Genomic DNA, 5,622 nt, shown 5'->3' on the forward strand with positions numbered 1-5,622 from the left:
AGAAAGACTTCACTCCCACTACTAGGTAGTTCTTCGGGGTCGGGTTGAGGCAGAGGTCCCAGTTCTTCTTGCTTTAGTTGAATAAAGATCAGTCGCAACGTCCGTTGATCAGTATATGCTATGCTCTTCGTTATGGCCTTACCTTTCACTCTATTTTCACGAATCCCCGGATTCAGGCGTCTTACGATCCCGTCATCGAGTTAGCACCGAGCGATCGAAGCACGCACAGATTCAAGCCCTATCACTGCGGAAGGCGGCCTTATTAAGACGTTTAAGGCAAGGCGGAGTAGGAGTTGAGAGAGAAGTCGACCGATTTTTTCTCTTTTCTTCTCCTATTCAAATCTGACAATCCCGGAAAAAGTCAGAAGTTGATATGAAAATATGAAAGTGGGGTTTGCTCTTATTCTTTTTCTCTTTTCGACTTTGAATAGTCTGGAAGAAAGACAGAAAAGAATATTCCAAGGACGTTGTCAACTCCCTAGCGCGAGTGAGCCTATTTTCTCTTTCTTCTAAGAGGTCGAGCTTTCTGATAGTGTAATGCCTTCTGGCTCACGGCGGCCCACTACGCCGGTGAAAAGACCATTGAGGCAGTCCCCACCAAGGCCTCTGGCTGATGAAAGTCCCATCCATCCACGTAGCAATTTACAACTTCAGACTTTCTTCTCGGATTCAAGGACCGACCTCAATTCCAAAGGGAGTGAGTCTTCCTGGGACGAGGACTGATTCTGCATCCCCTAGGGATGCTTATTAATTGCGCTTTAGGTCTACTGAAACTGCCGATCCGAGCGTAGAGCGTGTGGCCTCCCGTCTTTGACTCCTTACTCCTTTGAATGCGTCATCATCTCATTTTCAGCCAATTTCCCCACCGCGGTAGGACGTAGGAGGGAGCGCAAAGAAGACGTAGTAGGAGGAGTGCACTCGATGAAATTGAGTTTCATCACTGAACTGAACAAATACCGGAATAAGGAGATATTCTATATATCTTACCCTGAACTCGCGGGGTAGCAGCTTTACGGGAGAGATATGATTTGAGAGCATTTCTTCCTTAACAGCTCCTGCTAACTGGGAAATTCCCTTGCTCCTCTAATCAATCTAATGGAAGAACTGAACTTCCTTCCTCAACTGCGCTTGTCACATTTTCTCACCCATAGGTAGATAGTTCTATTCTAGTCCTACAATAGTTCGAGATGTTCCCTTTCGGCGGAAAGAGATAATTCATAGGTTCGTCCTACCGCTACGTGGGGGGCCCATGAAAGCGCTACGTGGGCATCTGCCGATCTCGCTTACTCTGGATGTCCCCTTTCTCATAGTACTTCTTATGCTGCCTGCCGACCCTCTCCCTTTATTTAGTTAGCTCGACTGTCAGAGAGGTTCAAAGAATTTGAGAAGCATCTCTTTTCTTGTTTATATATGAGAATCTGGATCTCTTTTCTCTCTTGTATTAAATAGAATAAAGGAAGCAGACTGAGTTAGAAGACTCACAGGTTCAGAAGAGGGAAGGAAGTTCCTAGTAGGGTCGACCGATACCGACGCCGCTATGGGGCCTGAGCCCGTTGGTGGGGGGTCCTCTACTTTTCAGCCTTTCCCTGGGGTCGTGCTCCGTTGGGTTGAGAAAAAGTCCTCTCGTTCTAGAACTCAGTCGAGCCACTATTAATCGACTTGAAAGTCAGGATCTTGAATGCTAGCATCTAGACCAAATTAAAGACCCTGACTTCTGAAATTACTTACTTAGAATGCCGCCTTATTCAGAAAGTGATAGCTTTCCTAGCCTTTATCTGATGCTTAGATCTTTCCCCTACTTTATCAGAAAGTGATCGATCCGAGATTCTAACTGAACTTATGTAATTTAGGAAGTAGCTGACCATTTCCGGCTTATAGAAGGTAGAAGACGATAGCGGTTAGAACCCCAGGTAGCGGTAAAGGAATGCTCTGCGAATTGGTCCTATCTTTTCCCTAGTAGTTCCTGCCACCGCGTAGTGGGCTTTTCTTACTGATGGAAACCCAGTCTTTTTGGATGACTTTGAAGCCGATCCAGGGAAAGCGCTAAGGGGTCGCCTAGTCCGTCCGAGGTTACTTTGTCGAGTTCACTCTTTCATTAGACAGTTTGGTTTGGAGTGCTTCTCTTTCGGGATAGGAAGTTGAAGAAGAAGAAGTTGGAAAGCCTCACCGGAAATGACCGTATACGAGACTGATTATAGAAGTAGCTCATCCGTAAACAGAGTTGGAAAGGAAGAAATAGCTCGACTCAACGAAGGAGAGGGGGAGAGGGACGAAGTGACTCGACCGAAGGGAGAGGGAACGAAGTGACTCGACCGAAGGGAGAGGGTATAACGAGAGCAAAGAATGAATCAGTCGGGGAAAAAGCGAAGCGAGAAGCAAGAGTCTGCCCTCTTTCATTCATACCTTCCTTCTTCATTGACTTCCCTGGAAAGCAGGGAGAGAGAGCGCAGTGGCTTAATAGGAGGGGTTCAGGAGCCTCCTTGTGCCTGCTGAGGCTCTTGCTTTTCTTTCAGAAGGAGAGGCCTCCCTAATAAGGGTTCAGCAAGTGGCTGATGAAGAAGATCTTTCGGAATAGGAATTAGACCGAGCCGTAGCACTAGAACGGAGGCCCGAAGCGTGATATCTTCATCAATTCTTTTCTCTTTCCTAATTAAGCAGCTCTTTTCCCCCACCACCTTTTTAGCGTTCTGGGGCCCTACTTACTAGATATATATATATATATATAGAATATAGTAGCCTTTCTTCCACTGGAGGAGGATGGAGGGGGGTATACGGCGAAAGAAGCATCGAAGGAGTTGGGTTACTGAAAAGTCGGAAGACTGCTCGGCGACCGAATCTGAGAGGTTTTGACCGCTTTCCATTCTCTCCAGCGCCAACAAGGGACTGATCATCTTGCTGGAACAAAAGAAGTTTAGGAATCTTGATAATGGAAATTGAGGCCTCTGTCCGCTTGGAAGTTTCCTCTTCGGTTCAAGAGGGCAAAGGCGTGTGGGAGAAAGAATGAGAAAAGGAGAGAATCTTTCGTCCACCAAGCGGGGACAGAATGCGACCCCTAAGCAATCTTCGGTTCTCGCTCATCTCTTAGAGTCCATATCATCTTCAACCTTTTCCTCTTCCATTAGCAATAGCTAAATTTTCATAGGATGACTCAGTGTCAGGAAAAGTCAGCCCCCTTGCCTTGATTGAATTTGGCTTCGCTGCGCCCTTCATCAATCAAATCAAAAAGCTTAAAGATTTGATTCATCCCATTTGATTTAGGCGAGAGGGAGGCTGTGAGTCACCTGGGCTACGGATTTCTTGGTTGGTTGATTCTTGAAAGAACCTGTTGAGAAAAAAAGGCCCTCGGTCCCGACCCACAAATGAATAGGAAGCGGGGCGAAGGTATTTCATGAATGAAAGGGGGAAAAGAAGGGTGGGGCTTTGTTCTGGGGGGGGCCGCCTTGCGCAGCTTTAGAAAGGAGAGAAATGAAGAAAGTCACTCTCTCCAACCTTTTCTATCTATTCATTCTTAGAAGTAGGGCGAGAGAGAAGTCAATATGATTGATGTGCCTTGGTTTTTCCAACGAAACTAAGCACTTTTTTTTCTTTCTCATTCTACAGGCTCAGTCCCACACTCTGACTTCAATGATGGGAACAACCTCTGCACTCCGACGCTCCAATGAACAAGAGTTCTCCGCCTTACTTTACTCTATTTAGAATAGTGGTCGATCCCTCGGGAGTTAGATTCGTAACTGAATCTTATGTTCACGCGGTGATATTCTATCTTTCCAAGAGTACTATCCTGTACGTAGTCTATGTCTGGGGAGCATACTTTACAGGAGGCGGTAGAGAGGTCCCCCAGCCCCGTTAGCATCAAAGATCTGAGATAAAGGATTACGGAGTCAGGTCTTTTCGGTCCGGAGCCGGCCGGTAATGGACCTACATACCTTGCTTATGGACCAGCTGCAGAGCTAAGCCTTGTTCTATTGGTTTGGTGGTTGCTACCAAGACGATTTCTTTATGCCCATCAAAGGACCTCGAGATGCTAATCCACGAAAAAGGATACGAGAAATGATAAAGAACTCATCTACTCCATGAGGGCGCCCGTGAAAATACATCGCTTTCTTACTCGTGCAAAGGTTTCTTGGCAACTTGGACAACTTATAACGATCTTTGTCCCGCATATCACTAGGAAAATGGGGATCTTTACTCAATTCTAAAGCTTGAGTCTCAATTCATATTTAGCCGCGAGCAATCTACTCGTATATTTCGCTTCTCATACTCCTCTCCTTATCAGTCGAGCCTCATCTTTTTGAAAAAAGCCGCTCCACGGCTTGTGTCTTGGCCGAAGTGAGAATAGTCACATTGAACCCTAGAATATTAATATTAGAGAGGATCTCAAAATGATCTTCCAGTTCTGGGGGAGAATGAGCAAAACGGAGTTTCCATCGAGAATTTCATGGAGTTTTCCCGTATTTCGACCTACGAATCTAAGAGAGACATTACTGTCGAGATTCTGACCTCAAAATTAGACATTCCATGCCCTCGGAGAGTGCTTTCTCGTGCTAGGTCACTGACATATCTTTTTTTTTTCTTTATTTGACTCTGAAAAGATCATTCTTTGATCCTTTGTATGAATTTCTGACCGCACGGAATCTCCATAGCCAATTTTCCATTTTTTCTTATGAAAGAATAAGGTGCCTTTGGTACTACTCTTATTTTACACAATCCAGAAACTTCCATAACCTTGGTGTGATTCGGTTTGAGCAAGAGATCCTGACGTGATACATCTTCGTAATGAAAATGGAGTGGAAAGATGAGTTTACAAGTATCTAATCTATAGAATAAGCACTGTGAACTATCTGCTTCAAAAAGATAGTTGGTTGAGGAATGAAATAGCTCGACCGTTGAGGGAGAGGAATGAAATAGCTCGACCGTTGAGGGAGAGGAATGGAATACGAATGAGATCAAAAAAAAGGATTTCGTCCTAGTCCAGATCTGTCTGATATTCAGATATTTCTAGCTCAGATGAAGAGAAAGAATTCTCTGTTTATGCTGATTGGGATCCTTGTCTGGATAGTGAACTTTCTGGGTATCTTTTTCTTGCCTAATCTCTTTTCCTGCTATGTCCTGCCAGGTCCCCACCACACTGAATGATGAAGCGCCTCCAGGAAGGTCAAGCCAAGCCTTCATGGAATTTGTCTGGGCGAGAAGGGACTGTGACTCTGAGTCTATTATCGTCATGATCGATTCACGTCCTACCTACGTTTGCTGAGAACCAAAGCTAGCAACCTCAGTCTTTGGAAAGGAAAGGAGAGGTGTGAAAGCCACTCGACTTGAAAGGAAAGAAATCTCAGGCGTGCCGAACTTCAGTTACAACACTCTTTCCCTCCGATCTGGGGGCTAGCTTGCTTCCACTGGTGGCGGGCGAAGGGTGCTCCGGAAGTCCCATCCATCAGAGTGAGTTCCAGAAGGAGATCTTCGCCTCGAGGTTTAGGAGATAGGCTCAACCCCCACTCATAGGTTTAGGCAGTTCGACCAGACGAGGATGTGGTTTGTGCCCGCTGATTCTCTTGCAGACCTTTCTTTGGTGGCCGGAAACCAGGTAGCTAGACTGAAGAGGCGAGGGGTCAAGGCTCGAGC

At 45.8% G+C, this 5,622-nt stretch overlaps 1 pseudogene; it reads right to left on the reverse strand.

Moving 5' to 3' along the window:
- Window positions 1-4,255: 4,255 nt before the first annotated feature.
- On the reverse strand, window positions 4,256-5,223 carry LOC127147565 (60S ribosomal protein L5, mitochondrial-like; annotated as a pseudogene).
- Between the last annotated feature and the right edge of the window lie 399 nt (window positions 5,224-5,622).

This window comes from Cucumis melo, unplaced genomic scaffold (genome assembly GCF_025177605.1).
Source record: "Cucumis melo cultivar AY unplaced genomic scaffold, USDA_Cmelo_AY_1.0 utg001721l, whole genome shotgun sequence".
In the NCBI taxonomy this organism is placed as follows: domain Eukaryota; kingdom Viridiplantae; phylum Streptophyta; class Magnoliopsida; order Cucurbitales; family Cucurbitaceae; genus Cucumis; species Cucumis melo.